Source organism: Equus caballus, chromosome 1, assembly GCF_041296265.1.
Source record: "Equus caballus isolate H_3958 breed thoroughbred chromosome 1, TB-T2T, whole genome shotgun sequence".
NCBI classification, from domain to species: Eukaryota; Metazoa; Chordata; class Mammalia; order Perissodactyla; family Equidae; genus Equus; species Equus caballus.
The window spans coordinates 68,352,511-68,371,988 of record NC_091684.1 but is presented as its reverse complement, the minus strand read 5'-3'; positions in this window follow the sequence as shown (position 1 = coordinate 68,371,988).

Here is a 19,478-nt window from a genome sequence, read left to right as displayed (position 1 = left end):
CACAAGGCCCTGCCTTGTATCCAAACTGGAGAGAGGCCCTAAGCATCTTGCTTCCAGCTCTTCTGAAAGCTAAGAAACAACTCGGTATGCACAGTGCGCTTACAGTCTACCGGGAACATCTCTTACAAAGGCCTGTGAAATGCAGTTTCTTTGCAGGCCTGATCTGGCTGAAGTAGAACTTCTGCTGTGGGTGTGCTACATTGCCCTAGAGCTCCAAGGCACAAAGTGCTGAATCATTTCCAAAGACGGAGATACGCCCCAAAGCATCTTGCTTCCAGCTCTTTGGGAAGCTAAGAAACAACTCGCTCTGCACAGTGCTCTTACAGCCTACCGGGAACATCTCTTACAAAGGCCTGTGAAACGCAGTTTTTTGCAGGCCTGATCTGGCTGAAGAAGAACTTCTGCTTTGGGTGTGCTACATTGCCCTAGAACTGAAATGCACAACGTGCCGTCTTCTTTCCAAAGGGCGAGTTGGGCCCCAAAGCATCTTGCTTCCAGCTATTTGGGAAGCTAAGAAACAACTCACTCTGCACAGTGCTCTTACAGCCTACCGGGCACATCTCCTACAAAGGCCTGTGAAACACAGTTTCTTTGCAGGCCTGATCTGGCTGAAGTAGAAATTCTCCTCTGGGTGTGCTACATTGCCCTAGAGCTTCCATGCACAAGGCCATACCTTGTATCCACCTGGAGAGAGACCCTAAAGAATCTTGCTTCCAGCTCTATGGGAAGCTAAGAAACAACTCGCTGTACTCAGTGCTCTTACAGCCTACAGGGAACATCTCTTACAAGGGCCTGTGATACGCAGTTTCATTGCAGGTGTGATCTGGCTGAAGTAGATCTTCTGCTGTGGGTGTTCTTCATTGCCCTAGAGCTTCCAGGCACAAAGCCCAGTCTTGTATCCAAAGGGGGAGGGTGGCCCCAAATCATCTTGCTTCCAGCTCTTTGGGAAGCTAAGAAACAACTCGCTCTGCACAGAGCTCTTACAGCCAACCGGGAATATCTCTTACAAAGGCCTGTGAAACGCAGTTTCTTTGCAGGCCTGATCTGGCTGAAGTAGAACTTCTGCTCTGGGTGTGCTACATTGCCCTAGAGCTGTAAGGCACTACGTGCAGCCTTCTTTCCATAGGGCGAGTTGGGCCCCAAAGCTTCTTGCTTCCAGCTCTTTGGGAAGCTAAGAATCAACTCGCTGTGCACAGTTCTCTTACAGCCTACCGAGAACATCTCTTACAAAGGCCTGTGAAACGCTGTTCCTTTGCAGGCCTGATCTGGCTGAAGTAGAACTTATGCTCTGGGTGTTGTGCATTGCCCTAGAGCTTCAACGCACAAGGCCCTGCCTTGTATCCAAAGGGGCAGAGAGGCCCCAAAGCATCTTGCTTCCAGCTCTTTGGGAAGCTAAGAAACAGCTCGCTCTGCACAGTGCTCTTACAGCCTACCGGGAACATCTCTTACAAAAGGCCTGTGAAACGCAGTTTCTTTGCAGGCCTGATCTGGCTGCAGTTGAACTTCAGCTGTGGGTGTGCTACATTGCCCTAGAGCTTCAAGGCTCAAGGCCCTGCCTTGTATCCAAACTGGAGAAAGGCCCTAAAGCATCTTGCTTCCAGCTCTTTGGGACGCTAAGAAACAACTCACTGTGCACAGTGCTATTACACCATACCGGGAACATCTCTTACAAAGGGCTGTGAAACGCAGTTTCTTTGCAGGCCTGATCTGGGTGAAGTAGAAACTCTGCTCTGGGTGTGCTAAATTGCCCTTGAGCTCCAAGGCACAAAGTGCTGAATCATTTCCAAAGACGGAGATAAGCCCCAAAGCATCTTATTAAAGCTTTTTGTGAAGCTAAGAATCAACTCGCTCTGCACAGGGCTCCTACAGCCTACCGGAAACATCTCTTACAAAGGCCTGAGAAACGCAGTTTCTTTGCAGGCCTGATCTGCCTGAAGTAGAACTTCTGCTGTGGGTGTTCTTCATTGCCCTAGATCTTCAAGGCACAAAGCCCAGTCTTGTATCCAATGGGGGAGGGAGGCCCCAAAGCATCTTGCCTAAAGCTCATTGGGAAGCTAAGAAACAACTCGCTCTGCACAGTGCTCTTAGAGCCTACCGAGAACATCTCTTACAAAGGCCTGTGAAACGCAGTTCCTTTGCAGGACTGATCTGCCTGAAGTAGAACTTATGCTCTAGGTGTTGTACATTACCCTAGAGCTTCCATGCACAAGGCCCTGCCTTGTATCCAAACTGGAGAGAGGCCCTAAGCATCTTGCTTCCAGCTCTTCTGGAAGCTAAGAAACAACTCGGTCTGCACAGTGCTCTTACAGTCTACCGGGAACATCTCTTACAAAGGCCTGTGAAACGCAGTTTCTTTGCAGGCCTGATCTGGCTGAAGTAGAACTTCTGCTGTGGGTGTGCTACATTGCCCTAGAGCTCCAAGGCACAAAGTGCTGAATCATTTCCAAAGACGGAGATACGCCCCAAAGCATCTTGCTTCCAGCTCTTTGGGAAGCTAAGAAACAACTCGCTCTGCACAGTGCTCTTACAGCCTACCGGGAACATCTCTTACAAAGGCCTGTGAAACGCAGTTTTTTGCAGGCCTGATCTGGCTGAAGAAGAACTTCTGCTTTGGGTGTGCTACATTGCCCTAGAGCTGAAAGGCACAACGAGCAGTCTTCTTTCCAAAGGGCGAGTTGGGCCCCAAAGCATCTTGCTTCCAGCTCTTTGGGAAGCTAAGAAACAACTCACTCTGCATTGTGCTCTTACAGCCTACCGGGAACATCTCCTACAAAGGCCTGTGAGACGCAGTTTCTTTGCAGGCCTGATTTGGCTGAAGTAGAACTTCTGCTCTGGGTGTGCTACATTGCCTGAGAGCTGAACGGCACAACGTGCAGTCTTCTTTCCAAAGGGCAAGTTGGGCCAAAAGCATCTTGCTTCCAGCTCTTTGGGAAGCTAAGAAACAACTCGCTCTGCACAGTGCTCTTACAGCCTACCGGGAACATCTCTTACAAAGGCCTGTGACACGCAGTTTCTTTGCAGGCCTGATCTGACTGAAGTACAACTTCTCCTCTGGGTGTGCTACATTGCCCTAGAGCTTCCATGCACAAGGCCATACCTTGTATGCACCTGGAGAGAGGCCCTAAAGAATCTTGCTTCCAGCTCTATGGGAAGCTAAGAAACAACTCACTCTGCACAGTGCTCTTACAGCACCGGGAACATCTCTTACAAAGGCCTGTGAAACGCAGTTTCTTTGCAGGCCTGATCTGGCTGAAGTAGGACTTCTGCTCTGGGTGTTGTACATTGCCCTAGAGCTTCAACGCACAAGGCCCTGCCTTGTATCCAAAGGGGGAGAGAGGCCCCAAAGCATCTTGCTTCCAGCTCCTAGGGAAGCTAAGAAACAGCTCGCTCTGCACAGTGCTCTTACAGCCTACCGGGAACATCTCTTACAAAGGCCTGTGAAAGGCAATGCCTTCTCAGGCCTTATCTAGCTGAAGTACAACTTCTGCTGTGGGAGAGCTACATTGCCATAGAGCTTCAAGGCACAAAGCCCTGCCTTGTTTCCAGAGTGGAAGATAGGCCCTAAAGCATATTGCTTCCAGCCCTTTGGGAAGCTAAGACACAACTCGCTCGGCACAGTGCTCTTACAGCCTACCAGAAACATCTCTTACAAAGGCCTGTGAAACGCAGTTGCTTTGCAGGCCTGATCTGGGTGAAGTAGAAATTCTGCTCTGGGTGTGCTAAATTGCCCTAGAGCTCCAAGGCACAAAGTGCTGAATCATTTCCAAAGACGGAGATGCGCCCCAAAGCATCTTGCTTCCAGCTCTTTGGGAAGCTAAGAAACAACTCGCTCTGCACAGTGCTCTTACAGCCTACCGGGAACATCTCTTACAAAGGCCTGTGAAACGCAGTTTTTTGCAGGCCTGCTCTGGCTGAAGTAGAACTTCTGCTTTGGGTGTGCTACATTGCCCTAGAGATGAAAGGCACAACGAGCAGTCTTCTTTCCAAAGGGCGAGTTGGGCCCCAAAGCATCTTGCTTCCAGCTCTTTGGGAAGCTAAGAAACAACTCACTCTGCACAGTGCTCTTATAGCCTACCGGGAACATCTCCTACAAAGGCCTGTGAGACGGAGTTTCTTTGCAGGCCTGATTTGGCTGAAGTAGAACTTCTGCTCTGGGTGTGCTACATTGCCCGAGAGCTGAACGGCACAACGTGCAGTCTTCTTTCCAAAGGGCAAGTTGGGCCAAAAGCATCTTGCTTCCAGCTCTTTGGGAAGCTAAGAAACAACTCGCTCTGCACAGTGCTCTTACAGCCTACCGGGAACATCTCTTACAAAGGCCTGTGACACGCAGTTTCTTTGCAGGCCTGATCTGACTGAAGTACAACTTCTCCTCTGGGTGTGCTACATTGCCCTAGAGCTTCCATGCACAAGGCCATACCCTGTATGCACCTGGAGAGAGGCCCTAAAGAATCTTGCTTCCAGCTCTATGGGAAGCTAAGAAACAACTCACTCTGCACAGTGCTCTTACAGCACCGGGAACATCTCTTACAAAGGCCTGTGAAACGCAGTTTCTTTGCAGGCCTGATCTGGCTGAAGTAGGACTTCTGCTCTGGGTGTTGTACATTGCCCTAGAGCTTCAACGCACAAGGCCCTGCCTTGTATCCAAAGGGGGAGAGAGGCCCCAAAGCATCTTGCTTCCAGCCCCTAGGGAAGCTAAGAAACAGCTCGCTCTGCACAGTGCTCTTACAGCCTACCGGGAACATCTCTTACAAAGGCCTGTGAAAGGCAATGCCTTTGCAGGCCTTATCTAGCTGAAGTACAACTTCTGCTGTGGGAGAGCTACATTGCCATAGAGCTTCAAGGCACAAAGCCCTGCCTTGTTTCCAGAGTGGAAGATAGGCCCTAAAGCATCTTGCTTCCAGCCCTTTGGGAAGCTAAGACACAACTCGCTCGGCACAGTGCTCTTACAGCCTACCAGAAACATCTCTTACAAAGGCCTGTGAAACGCAGTTGCTTTGCAGGCCTGATCTGGGTGAAGTAGAAATTCTGCTCTGGGTGTGCTAAATTGCCCTAGAGCTCCAAGGCACAAAGTGCTGAATCATTTCCAAAGACGGAGATATGCCCCAAGGCATCTTGCCTCCAGCTCTTTGGGAATCTAAGAAACAACTCACTCTGCACAGTGCTCTTACAGCCTACCGGGAACATCTCTTACAAAGGCCTGTGAAACGCAGTTTCTTTGCAGGCCTGATCTGGCTGAAGTAGAACTTCTGCTCTGGGTGTGCTACATTGCCCTAGAGCTGAAACGCACAACGTGCAGGCTTCTTTCCAAAGGGCGAGTTGGGCCCCAAAGCATCTTGCTTCCAGCTCTTTGGGAAGCTAAGAAACAACTCATTCTGCACAGTGCTCTTACAGCCAACCGGGAGCATCTCTTACTAAGGCCTGTGAAACGCACTTTCTTTGCAGGCCTGATCTGGCTAAAGTAGAACTTCTGCTTTGGGTGTGCTACATTGCCCTAGAGCTCCAAGGCACAACGTGCAGTCTTCTTTCCAAAGGGCGAGTTGGGCCCCAAAGCATCTTGCTTCCAACTCTTTGGGAAGCTAAGAAACAACTCACTCTGCACAGTGCTCTTACAGCCTACCGGGCACATCTCCTACAACGGCCTATGAAACGCAGTTTCTTTGCAGGCCTGATCTGGCTGCAGTAGAACTTCTGCTCTGGGAGTGCTACATTGCCTAGAGCTGAAAGGCACAACGTGCAGTCTTCCTTCCAAAGGGCGAGTTGGGCCCAAAATCATCTTGCTTCCAGCTCTTTCGAGCTATGAAAAAATTCCCACTTCTCAGTGCTCTTACAGCCTACCGGGAACAGCTCTTAAAAAGGCCTGTGAAACTCAGTTTCTTTGCAGGCCTCATCTGGCTGTAGTAGAACTTCTGCTCTGGGTGTGCTACATTGCCCTAGAGCTGTAAGGCACTACGTGCAGGCTTCTATCCAAAGGGCGAGTGGGGCCCCAAAGCTTCTTGCTTGCAGCTCTTTGGGAAGCTAAGAAACAACTCGCTGTGCACAGTGGTATTACAGCCTACTGTGAACATCTCTTACAAAGTCCTGTGAAATGCAGTTCCTTTGCAGGCCTGATCTGGCTGAAGTAGAACTTCAGCTCTGGGTGTGCTGCATTGCCCTAGAGCTCCAAGGCACAAAGTGCTGAATCATTTCCAAACACGGTGATACGCCCCAAAGCATCTTGCTTCCATCTCTTTGGGAAGCTAAGAAACAGCTCGCTCTGCACAGTGCTCTTACAGCCTACCGGGAACATCTCTTACAAAGGCCTGTGAAACGCAGTTCCTTTGCAGGCCTGATGTGGCTGAAGTAGAAATTATGCTCTGGGTGTTTTACATTGCCCTAGAGCTTCAACGCACAAAGCCCAGCCTTGTTTACAAAGGGGAAGAGAGGCCCCAAAGAATCTTGCTTCCAGCTGTTTGGGAAGCTAAGAAACAACTCGCTGTGCACAGTGCTCTTACAGCCTACCGGTAACATCTCTTACAAAGGCCTGTGAAACGCAGTTTCTTTGCAGGCCTGAACTGGCCGAAGTAGAACTTCTGCTCTGGGTGTGCTACATTGCCCTAGAGCTTCTAGGCACAAAGTGCTGAATTATTTCCAAAGACGGAGATAGGCCAAAAGCATCTTACTTCCAGCTCTTTGGGAAGCTAAGAAACAATTCGCTCTGCTCAGTGCTCTTACAGCCTACCGGGAACATCTCTTGCAAAGGCCTGTGAAATGCAGCTTCTTTGCAGGCCTGATCTGGCTGAAGTAGAACTTCGGCTCTGGGTGTGCTACATTGCCCGATAGCTCCAAGTCACAAAGTGCTGAATTATTTCCAAAGACCGAGATAGGCCCCAAATCATCTTGCTTCCAGCTCTTTGGGAAGCTAAGAAACAACTCGCTCTGCACAGTGCTCTTACAGCCTACCGAGATCATCTCTCACAAAGGCCTCTGACACGCAGTTTCTTTGCAGGCCTGATCTGGCTGAAGTTGAACTTCTGCTCTGGGTGTGCTACATTGCCCTAGAGCTTCAAGTCACAAAGCCCAGCCTTGTTTACAAAGGGGAAGAGAGGCCCCAAAGTATCTTCCTTCCAGCTCTTTGGGAAGCTAAGAAACAACTGGCTCTGCACAGTGCTCTTACAGCCTACCAGGAACATCTCTCACAAAGGCCTGTGAAACGCAGTGCCTTTGCAGGCCTCATCAAGCTGAAGTAGAACTTCTGCTGTGGGAGAGATACATTGCCCTAGAGCTTCAAGGCACAAAGCCCAGTCTTGTATCCAAAGGGCGAGTTGGACCCCAAAGCATCTTGCTTCCAGCTCTTTGGGAAGCTAAGAAACAAATCGCTCTGCACAGTGCTCTTACAGCCTACCGGGAACATCTCTTACAAAGGCCTGTGACACGCAGTTTCTTTGCAGGCCTGATCTGACTGAAGTACAACTTCTCCTCTGGGTGTGCTACATTGCCCTAGAGCTTCCATGCACAAGGCCATACCTTGTATGCACCTGGAGAGAGGCCCTAAAGAATCTTGCTTCCAGCTCTATGGGAAGCTAAGAAAAAACTCGCTCTGCACAGTGCTCTTACAGCACCGGGAACATCTCTTACAAAGGCCTGTGAAACGCAGTTTCTTTGCAGGCCTGATCTGGCTGAAGTAGGACTTCTGCTCTGGGTGTTGTACATTGCCCTAGAGCTTCAACGCACAAGGCCCTGCCTTGTATCCAAAGGGGGAGAGAGGCCCCAAAGCATCTTGCTTCCAGCTCCTAGGGAATCTAAGAAACAGCTCGCTCTGCACAGTGCTCTTACAGCCTACCGGGAACATCTCTTACAAAGGCCTGTGAAAGGCAATGCCTTCTCAGGCCTTATCTAGCTGAAGTACAACTTCTGCTGTGGGAGAGCTACATTGCCATAGAGCTTCAAGGCACAAAGCCCTGCCTTGTTTCAAGAGTGGAAGATAGGCCCTAAAGCATCTTGCTTCCAGCCCTTTGGGAAGCTAAGACACAACTCGCTCGGCACAGTGCTCTTACAGCCTACCAGAAACATCTCTTACAAAGGCCTGTGAAACGCAGTTGCTTTGCAGGCCTGATCTGGGTGAAGTAGAAATTCTGCTCTGGGTGTGCTAAATTGCCCTAGAGCTCCAAGGCACAAAGTGCTGAATCATTTCCAAAGACGGAGATATGCCCCAAGGCATCTTGCCTCCAGCTCTTTGGGAATCTGAGAAACAACTCACTCTGCACAGTGCTCTTACAGCCTACCGGGAACATCTCTTACGAAGGCCTGTGAAACGCAGTTTCTTTGCAGGCCTGATCTGGCTGAAGTAGAACTTCTGCTCTGGGTGTGCTACATTGCCCTAGAGCTGAAATGCACAACGTGCAGGCTTCTTTCCAAAGGGCGAGTTGGGCCCCAAAGCGTCTTGCTTCCAGCTCTTTGGGAAGCCAAGAAACAACTCATTCTGCACAGTGCTCTTACAGCCAACCGGGAGCATCTCTTACTAAGGCCTGTGAAACGCACTTTCTTTGCAGGCCTGATCTGGCTAAAGTAGAACTTCTGCTTTGGGTGTGCTACATTGCCCTAGAGCTCCAAGGCACAACGTGCAGTCTTCTTTCCAAAGGGCGAGTTGGGCCCCAAAGCATCTTGCTTCCAACTCTTTGGGAAGCTAAGAAACAACTCACTCTGCACAGTGCTCTTACAGCCTACCGGGCACATCTCCTACAACGGCCTATGAAACGCAGTTTCTTTGCAGGCCTGATCTGGCTGAAGTAGAACTTCTGCTCTGGGAGTGCTACATTGCCTAGAGCTGAAAGGCACAACGTGCAGTCTTCCTTCCAAAGGGCGAGTTGGGCCCCAAATCATCTTGCTTCCAGCTCTTTGGGAAGCTAAGAAACAACTCGGTCTGCACAGTGCTCTTACAGCCTACCGGGAACATCTCTTACAAAGGCCTGCGACACGCAGTTTCTTTGCAGGCCTGATCTGGCTGCAGTAGAACTTCTGCTCTGGGAGTGCTACATTGCCTAGAGCTGAAAGGCACAACGTGCAGTCTTCCTTCCAAAGGGCGAGTTGGGCCCCAAATCATCTTGCTTCCAGCTCTTTCAAGCTATGAAAAAATTCCCACTTCTCAGTGCTCTTACAGCCTACCGGGAACAGCTCTTAAAAAGGCCTGTGAAACTCAGTTTCTTTGCAGGCCTCATCTGGCTGTAGTAGAACTTCTGCTCTGGGTGTGCTACATTGCCCTAGAGGTGTAAGGCACTACGTGCAGGCTTCTATCCAAAGGGCGAGTTGGGCCCCAAAGCTTCTTGCTTGCAGCTCTTTGGGAAGCTAAGAAACAACTCGCTGTGCACAGTGGTATTACAGCCTACTGTGAACATCTCTTACAAAGTCCTGTGAAATGCAGTTCCTTTGCAGGCCTGATCTGGCTGAAGTAGAACTTCAGCTCTGGGTGTGCTGCATTGCCCTAGAGCTCCAAGGCACAAAGTGCTGAATCATTTCCAAACACGGTGATACGCCCCAAAGCATCTTGCTTCCATCTCTTTGGGAAGCTAAGAAACAGCTCGCTCTGCACAGTGCTCTTACAGCCTACCGGGAACATCTCTTACAAAGGCCTGTGAAACGCAGTTCCTTTGCAGGCCTGATGTGGCTGAAGTAGAAATTATGCTCTGGGTGTTTTACATTGCCCTAGAGCTTCAACGCACAAAGCCCAGCCTTGTTTACAAAGGGGAAGAGAGGCCCCAAAGAATCTTGCTTCCAGCTGTTTGGGAAGCTAAGAAACAACTCGCTGTGCACAGTGCTCTTACAGCCTACCGGTAACATCTCTTACAAAGGCCTGTGAAACGCAGTTTCTTTGCAGGCCTGAACTGGCCGAAGTAGAACTTCTGCTCTGGGTGTGCTACATTGCCCTAGAGCTTCTAGGCACAAAGTGCTGAATTATTTCCAAAGACGGAGATAGGCCAAAAGCATCTTACTTCCAGCTCTTTGGGAAGCTAAGAAACAATTCGCTCTGCTCAGTGCTCTTACAGCCTACCGGGAACATCTCTTGCAAAGGCCTGTGAAATGCAGCTTCTTTGCAGGCCTGATCTGGCTGAAGTAGAACTTCGGCTCTGGGTGTGCTACATTGCCCGATAGCTCCAAGTCACAAAGTGCTGAATTATTTCCAAAGACCGAGATAGGCCCCAAATCATCTTGCTTCCAGCTCTTTGGGAAGCTAAGAAACAACTCGCTCTGCACAGTGCTCTTACAGCCTACCGAGATCATCTCTCACAAAGGCCTCTGACACGCAGTTTCTTTGCAGGCCTGATCTGGCTGAAGTTGAACTTCTGCTCTGGGTGTGCTACATTGCCCTAGAGCTTCAAGTCACAAAGCCCAGCCTTGTTTACAAAGGGGAAGAGAGGCCCCAAAGTATCTTCCTTCCAGCTCTTTGGGAAGCTAAGAAACAACTGGCTCTGCACAGTGCTCTTACAGCCTACCAGGAACATCTCTCACAAAGGCCTGTGAAACGCAGTGCCTTTGCAGGCCTCATCAAGCTGAAGTAGAACTTCTGCTGTGGGAGAGATACATTGCCCTAGAGCTTCAAGGCACAAAGCCCAGTCTTGTATCCAAAGGGCGAGTTGGACCCCAAAGCATCTTGCTTCCAGCTCTTTGGGAAGCTAAGAAACAAATCGCTCTGCACAGTGCTCTTACAGCCTACCGGGAACATCTCTTACAAAGGCCTGTGACACGCAGTTTCTTTGCAGGCCTGATCTGACTGAAGTACAACTTCTCCTCTGGGTGTGCTACATTGCCCTAGAGCTTCCATGCACAAGGCCATACCTTGTATGCACCTGGAGAGAGGCCCTAAAGAATCTTGCTTCCAGCTCTATGGGAAGCTAAGAAAAAACTCGCTCTGCACAGTGCTCTTACAGCACCGGGAACATCTCTTACAAAGGCCTGTGAAACGCAGTTTCTTTGCAGGCCTGATCTGGCTGAAGTAGGACTTCTGCTCTGGGTGTTGTACATTGCCCTAGAGCTTCAACGCACAAGGCCCTGCCTTGTATCCAAAGGGGGAGAGAGGCCCCAAAGCATCTTGCTTCCAGCTCCTAGGGAATCTAAGAAACAGCTCGCTCTGCACAGTGCTCTTACAGCCTACCGGGAACATCTCTTACAAAGGCCTGTGAAAGGCAATGCCTTCTCAGGCCTTATCTAGCTGAAGTACAACTTCTGCTGTGGGAGAGCTACATTGCCATAGAGCTTCAAGGCACAAAGCCCTGCCTTGTTTCAAGAGTGGAAGATAGGCCCTAAAGCATCTTGCTTCCAGCCCTTTGGGAAGCTAAGACACAACTCGCTCGGCACAGTGCTCTTACAGCCTACCAGAAACATCTCTTACAAAGGCCTGTGAAACGCAGTTGCTTTGCAGGCCTGATCTGGGTGAAGTAGAAATTCTGCTCTGGGTGTGCTAAATTGCCCTAGAGCTCCAAGGCACAAAGTGCTGAATCATTTCCAAAGACGGAGATATGCCCCAAGGCATCTTGCCTCCAGCTCTTTGGGAATCTGAGAAACAACTCACTCTGCACAGTGCTCTTACAGCCTACCGGGAACATCTCTTACGAAGGCCTGTGAAACGCAGTTTCTTTGCAGGCCTGATCTGGCTGAAGTAGAACTTCTGCTCTGGGTGTGCTACATTGCCCTAGAGCTGAAATGCACAACGTGCAGGCTTCTTTCCAAAGGGCGAGTTGGGCCCCAAAGCGTCTTGCTTCCAGCTCTTTGGGAAGCCAAGAAACAACTCATTCTGCACAGTGCTCTTACAGCCAACCGGGAGCATCTCTTACTAAGGCCTGTGAAACGCACTTTCTTTGCAGGCCTGATCTGGCTAAAGTAGAACTTCTGCTTTGGGTGTGCTACATTGCCCTAGAGCTCCAAGGCACAACGTGCAGTCTTCTTTCCAAAGGGCGAGTTGGGCCCCAAAGCATCTTGCTTCCAACTCTTTGGGAAGCTAAGAAACAACTCACTCTGCACAGTGCTCTTACAGCCTACCGGGCACATCTCCTACAACGGCCTATGAAACGCAGTTTCTTTGCAGGCCTGATCTGGCTGAAGTAGAACTTCTGCTCTGGGAGTGCTACATTGCCTAGAGCTGAAAGGCACAACGTGCAGTCTTCCTTCCAAAGGGCGAGTTGGGCCCCAAATCATCTTGCTTCCAGCTCTTTGGGAAGCTAAGAAACAACTCGGTCTGCACAGTGCTCTTACAGCCTACCGGGAACATCTCTTACAAAGGCCTGCGACACGCAGTTTCTTTGCAGGCCTGATCTGGCTGCAGTAGAACTTCTGCTCTGGGAGTGCTACATTGCCTAGAGCTGAAAGGCACAACGTGCAGTCTTCCTTCCAAAGGGCGAGTTGGGCCCCAAATCATCTTGCTTCCAGCTCTTTCAAGCTATGAAAAAATTCCCACTTCTCAGTGCTCTTACAGCCTACCGGGAACAGCTCTTAAAAAGGCCTGTGAAACTCAGTTTCTTTGCAGGCCTCATCTGGCTGTAGTAGAACTTCTGCTCTGGGTGTGCTACATTGCCCTAGAGGTGTAAGGCACTACGTGCAGGCTTCTATCCAAAGGGCGAGTTGGGCCCCAAAGCTTCTTGCTTGCAGCTCTTTGGGAAGCTAAGAAACAACTCGCTGTGCACAGTGGTATTACAGCCTACTGTGAACATCTCTTACAAAGTCCTGTGAAATGCAGTTCCTTTGCAGGCCTGATCTGGCTGAAGTAGAACTTCAGCTCTGGGTGTGCTGCATTGCCCTAGAGCTCCAAGGCACAAAGTGCTGAATCATTTCCAAACACGGTGATACGCCCCAAAGCATCTTGCTTCCATCTCTTTGGGAAGCTAAGAAACAGCTCGCTCTGCACAGTGCTCTTACAGCCTACCGGGAACATCTCTTACAAAGGCCTGTGAAACGCAGTTCCTTTGCAGGCCTGATGTGGCTGAAGTAGAAATTATGCTCTGGGTGTTTTACATTGCCCTAGAGCTTCAACGGACAAAGCCCAGCCTTGTTTACAAAGGGGAAGAGAGGCCCCAAAGAATCTTGCTTCCAGCTGTTTGGGAAGCTAAGAAACAACTCGCTCTGCACAGTGCTCTTACAGCCTACCGGTAACATCTCTTACAAAGGCCTGTGAAACGCAGTTTCTTTGCAGGCCTGAACTGGCCGAAGTAGAACTTCTGCTCTGGGTGTGCTACATTGCCCTAGAGCTTCTAGGCACAAAGTGCTGAATTATTTCCAAAGACGGAGATAGGCCAAAAGCATCTTACTTCCAGCTCTTTGGGAAGCTAAGAAACAATTCGCTCTGCTCAGTGCTCTTACAGCCTACCGGGAACATCTCTTACAAAGGCCTGTGAAATGCAGCTTCTTTGCAGGCCTGATCTGGCTGAAGCAGAACTTCTGCTCTGGGTGTGCTACATTGCCCGATAGCTCCAAGTCACAAAGTGCTGAATTATTTCCAAAGACCGAGATAGGCCCCAAATCATCTTGCTTCCAGCTCTTTGGGAAGCTAAGAAACAACTCGCTCTGCACAGTGCTCTTACAGCCTACCGAGATCATCTCTCACAAAGGCCTCTGACACGCAGTTTCTTTGCAGGCCTGATCTGGCTGAAGTAGAACTTCTGCTCTGGGTGTGCTACATTGCCCTAGAGCTTCAAGTCACAAAGCCCAGCCTTGTTTACAAAGGGGAAGAGAGGCCCCAAAGTATCTTCCTTCCAGCTCTTTGGGAAGCTAAGAAACAACTGGCTCTGCACAGTGCTCTTACAGCCTACCAGGAACATCTCTCACAAAGGCCTGTGAAACGCAGTGCCTTTGCAGGCCTCATCAAGCTGAAGTAGAACTTCTGCTGTGGGAGAGATACATTGCCCTAGAGCTTCAAGGCACAAAGCCCAGTCTTGTATCCAAAGGGCGAGTTGGACCCCAAAGCATCTTGCTTCCAGCTCTTTGGGAAGCTAAGAAACAACTCGCTCTGCACAGTGCTCTTACAGCCTACCGGGAACATCTCTTACAAAGGCCTGTGAAACGCAGTTCCTTTGCAGGCCTGATCTGCCTGAAGTAGAACTTATGTTCTAGGTGTTGTACATTGCCCTAGAGCTTCCATGCACAAGGCCCTGCCTTGTATCCAAACTGGAGAGAGGCCCTAAAGAATCTTGCTTCCAGCTCTTCGGGAAGCTAAGAAACAACTCGCTCTGCACAGTGCTCTTACAGTCTACCGGGAACATCTCTTACAAAGTCCTGTGAAACGCAGTTTCTTTGCAGGCCTGATCTGGCTGAAGTACAACTTCTGCTGTGGGTATGCTACATTTCCCTAGAGCTCCAAGGCACAAAGTGCTGAATCATTTCCAAAGACGGAGATATGCCCCAAAGCATCTTGCTTCCAGCTCTTTGGGAAGCTAAGAAACAACTCGCTCTGCACAGTACTCTTACAGCCTACTGAGAAGGTCTCTTACAAAGGCCTGTGAAACGCAGTTCCTTTGAAGGCCTGATCTGGCTGAAGTAGAACTTATGCTCTGGGTGTTGTACATTGCCCTAGAGCTTCCACGCACAAGGCCCTGCCTTGTATCCAAAGGGGGAGAGAGGCTCCAAAGCATCTTGCTTCCAGCTCTTTGGGAAGCTAAGAAACAGCTCGCTCTGCACACTGCTCTTACAGCCTACCGGGAACATCTCTTACAAAGGCCTGTGAAACGCAGTTCCTTTGCAGGCCTGATCTGGCTGAAGTAGAAATTATGCTCTGGGTGTTTTACATTGCCCTAGAGCTTCAACGCAAAAAGCCCAGCCTTGTTTAGAAAGGGGAACAGAGGCCCCAAAGTATCTTGCTTCCAGCTGTTTGGGAAGCTAAGAAACAACTCGTTCTGCACAGTGCTCTTACAGCCTACCGGTAACATCTCTTAGAAAGGCCTGTGAAACGCAGTTTCTTTGCAGGCCTGATCTGTCCGAAGTAGAACATCTGCTCTGGGTGTGCTACATTGCCCTAGAGCTTCTAGGCACAAAGTGCTGAATTATTTCCACAGACGGAGATAGGCCCAAAGGATCTTACTTCCAGCTCTTTGGGAAGCTAAGAAACAATTCGCTCTGCTCAGTGCTCTTACAGCCTACCGGGAACATCTCTTACAAAGGCCTGTGAAATGCGGCTTCTTTGCAGGCCTGATCTGGCTGAAGTAGAACTTCTGCTCTGGGTGTGCTACATTGCCCTAGAGCTCCAAGTCACAAAGTGCTGAATTATTTCCAAAGACCGAGATATGCCCCAAAGAATCTTGCTTCCAGATCTTTGGGAAGCTAAGAAACAACTCGCTCTGCACAGTGCCCTTATAGCCTACCGAGAACATCTCTTACAAAGGCCTGTGAAACGCAGTTCCTTTGCAGGCCTGATCTGGCTGAAGTAGAACTTATGCTCAGGGTGTTGTACATTGCCCTAGAGCTTCCACGCACAAGGCCCTGCCTTGTATCCAAAGGGGGAGAGAGGCCCCAAAGCATCTTGCTTCCAGCTCTTTGGGAAGCTAAGAAACAGCTCGCTCTGCACAGTGCTCTTACAGCCTACCGGGAACATCTCTCACAAAGGCCTGTGACACGCAGTTTCTTTGCAGGCCTGATCTGGCTGAAGTAGAACTTCTGCTCTGGGTGTGCTACATTGCCCTAGAGCTTCAAGGTGCAAACCCCAGCCTTCTTTACAAAGGGGAAGAGAAGCCCCAAAGTATCTTACTTCCAGCTCTTTGGGAAGCTAAGAAACAACTCGCTCTGCACAGTGCTCTTACAACCTACTGGGAACATCTCTTACAAAGGCCTGCAAAACGCAGTGCCTTTGCAGGCCTGATCTAGCTGAAGTAGAACTTCTGCTGTGGGAGAGCTACATTGCCATAGAGCTTCAAGGCACAAAGCCCTGCCTTGTTTCCAGAGGGGAAGATAGGCCCCAAAGCATCTTGCTTCCAGCCCTTTTGGAAGCTAAGACAGAACTCGCTCGGCACAGTGCTCGTACAGCCTACCAGAAACATCTCTTACCAGGGACTGTGAAACGCAGTTACTTTGCAGGCCTGATCTGGCTGAAGTAGAACTTCTGCTCTTGGTGTGCTACATTGCCCTAGAGCTTCTAGGCACAAAGTGCTGAATTATTTCCAAAGATGGAGATAGGCCCAAAGCATCTTGCTTCCAGCTCTTTGGGAAGCTAAGAAACAATTCGCTCTGCATAGTGCTCTTACACCCTACCGGGAACATCTCTTACAAAGGCCTGTGGAACGCAGCTTCTTTGCAGGTCTGATCTGGCTGAAGTAGAACTTCTGCTATGGGTGTGCTACATTGCCCTAGAGCTCCAAGTCACAAAATGCTGAATTATTTCCAAAGACCGAGATAGGCCCCAAAGCATCTTGCTTCCAGCTCTTTGGGAAGCTAAGAAACATCTCGCTCTGCACAGTGCTCTTACAGCCTACCGAGAACGTCTCTTACAAAGGCCTGTGAAACGCAGTTCCTTTGCAGGCCTGATCTGGCTGAAGTAGAACTTATGCTCTGGGTGTTGTACATTGCCCTAGAGCTTCCACGCACAAGTCCCTGCCTTGTATCCAAAGGGGGAGAGAGGCCCCAAAGCATCTTGCTTCCAGCTCTTTGGGAAGCTAAGAAACAACTCGCTGTGTACAGTGCTCTTACAGCCTACCGAGAACATCTCTTACAAAGGCATGTGAAATGCAGTTTCTTTGCAGGCGTGATCTGGCTGAAGTAGAACTTCTGCTGTGGGAGTTCTTCATTGCCCTAGAGCTTCAAGGCACAAAGCCCAGTCTTGTATCCAAAGGGGGAGTGAGGCCCTAAAGCATCTTGCTTCCAGCTCTTTGGGAGGCTAAGAAACAACTCGCTGTGCACAGTGCTCTTACAGCCTACCGAGAACATTCTTACAAAGGCCTGTGACACGCAGTTTCTTTGCAGGCCTGATCTGGCTGAAGTGGAACTTCTGCTCTGGGTGTGCTACATTGCCCTAGAGCTGAAAGGCACAACGTGCAGACTTCTTTCCAAAGGGCGAGTTGGGCCCAAAATCATCTTGCTTCCAGCTCTTTTGGAAGCTAAGAAAAAACCCCCTCTGCTCAGTGCTCTTACAGCCTACCGGGAACATCTCTTACAAAGGCCTGTGACACGCAGTTTATTTGCAGGCCTGATCTGGCTGAAGTAGAACTTCTGCTCTGGGTGTGCTACATTGCCCTAGAGCTTCCATGCACAAGGCCCTACCTTGTATCCACCTGGAGAGAGGCCCTAAAGAATCTTGCTTCCAGCGATTTGGGAAGGTATGAAACAGCTTGCTGTGCACAGTGCTCTTACAGCCTACCGAGAACATTTCTTACAAAGGCCTGTGAAATGCAGATTCTTTGCAGGTCTGATCTGGCTGAAGTAGAACTTCTGCTCTGGGTGTGCTACATTGCCCAGAGCTCCAAGTCACAAAGTGCTGAATTATTTCCAAAGACCGAGATAGGCCCCAAAGCAACTTGCTTCCAGCTCTTTGGGAAGCTAAGAAACAACTCACTCTGCACAGTGCTCTTACAGCCTACCGAGATCATCTGTCACAAAGGCCTGTGACACGGAGTTTCTTTGCAGGCCTGATCTGGCCGAAGTAGAACTTCTGCTCTGGGTGTGCTACATTGTCCTAGAGCTGAAACGCACCACGTGCAGGCTTCTTTCCAAAGGGCGAGTTGGGCCCCAAATCATCTTGCTTCCAGCTCTTTGGGAAGCGAAGAAACAACTCGCTGTGCACAGTGCTCTTACAGCCTACCGGGAACATCTCTTACAAAGGCCTGTGAAACGCAGTTTCTTTGCCATCCTGATCTGGCTGAAGTAGAACTTCTGCTCTGGGTGTGCTACATTGCCCTAGAGCTCCAAGGCACAGAGTGCTGAATCATTTCCAAAGATGGAGATACGCCCCAAAGCATCTTGCTTCCAGCTCTTTGGGAAGCTAAGAAACAACTCGCTCTGCACAGTGCTCTTACACCCTACCGAGAACATCTCGTACAAAGGCCTGTGAAACGCAGTTCCTTTGCAGGCCTGATCTGCCTGAAGTAGAACTTCTGCTCTGGGTGTGCTACATTGCCCTAGAGCTCCAAGGCACAATGTGCAGGCTTCTATCCTAAGGGCGAGTTGGGCCCCAAAGCATCTTGCTTCCAGCTCTTTGGGAAGCTAGAAACAGCTCGCTTTGCACAGTGCTCTTACGGCCTACCAGGAACATCTCTTACAAAAGGCCTGTGAAACGCAGTTTCTTTGCAGGCCTGTCTGGCTGAAGTAGAACATCTGCTCTGGGTGTGCTACATAGCCCTAGAGCTGAAAGGCACAACGTGCAGTCTTCTTTCCAAAGGGCGAGTTGGGCCCAAAGCATCTAGCTTCCAGCTCTTTGGGAAGCTAAGAAACAACTCGCTCTGGAAAGTGCTCTTACAGCCTACCGGGAACATCTCTTACAAAGGCCTGTGAAACGCAGTTCCTTTGCAGTCCTGATCTGGCTGAAGTAGAACTTCTACTCTGGGTGTGCTACATTGCCCTAGAGCTCCAAGAAACAAGGTGCTGAATCATTTCCAAAGCCGGAGATACGCCCCAAAGCATCTTGCTTCCAGCTCTTTGGGAAGCTGAGAAACAACTCGCTCTGCACAGTGCTCTTACAGCCTACCGGGAACATCTCTTACAAAGGCCTGTGACACGCAGTTTCTTTGCAGGCCTGAACTGGCTGAAGTAGAACTTCTGCTTTGGGTGTGCTACATTGCCCTAGAGCTGAAAGGCACAACGTGCAGTCTTCTTTCCAAAGGGCGAGTTGGGCCCCAAAGCATCTTGCTTACAGCTCTTTGGGAAGCTAAGAAACAACTCACTCTGCATAGTGCTCTTACGACCTACCGGGAACATCTCCTACAAAGGCCTGTGAGACGCAGTTTCTTTGCAGGCCTGATTTGGCTGAAGTAGAACTTCTGCTCTGGGTGTGCTACATTGCCCGAGAGCTGAACGGCACAACGTGCAGTCTTCTTTCCAAAGGGCAAGTTGGGCCAAAAGCATCTTGCTTCCAGCTCTTTGGGAAGCTAAGAAACAACTCGCTCTGCACAGTGCTCTTACAGCCTACCGGGAACATCTCTTACAAAGGCCTGTGAAACGCAGTTTCTTTGCAGGCCTGTTCTGGCTGAAGTAGGACTTCTGCTCTGGGTGTTGTACATTGCCCTAGAGCTTCAACGCACAAGGCCCTGCCTTGTATCCAAAGGGGGAGAGAGGCCCCAAAGCATCTTGCTTCCAGCTCCTAGGGAATCTAAGAAACAGCTCGCTCTGCACAGTGCTCTTACAGCCTACCGGGAACATCTCTTACAAAGGCCTGTGAAAGGCAATGCCTTTGCAGGCCTTATCTAGCTGAAGTACAACTTCTGCTGTGGGAGAGCTACATTGCCATAGAGCTTCAAGGCACAAAGCCCTGCCTTGTTTCAAGAGTGGAAGATAGGCCCTAAAGCATCTTGCTTCCAGCCCTTTGGGAAGCTAAGACACAA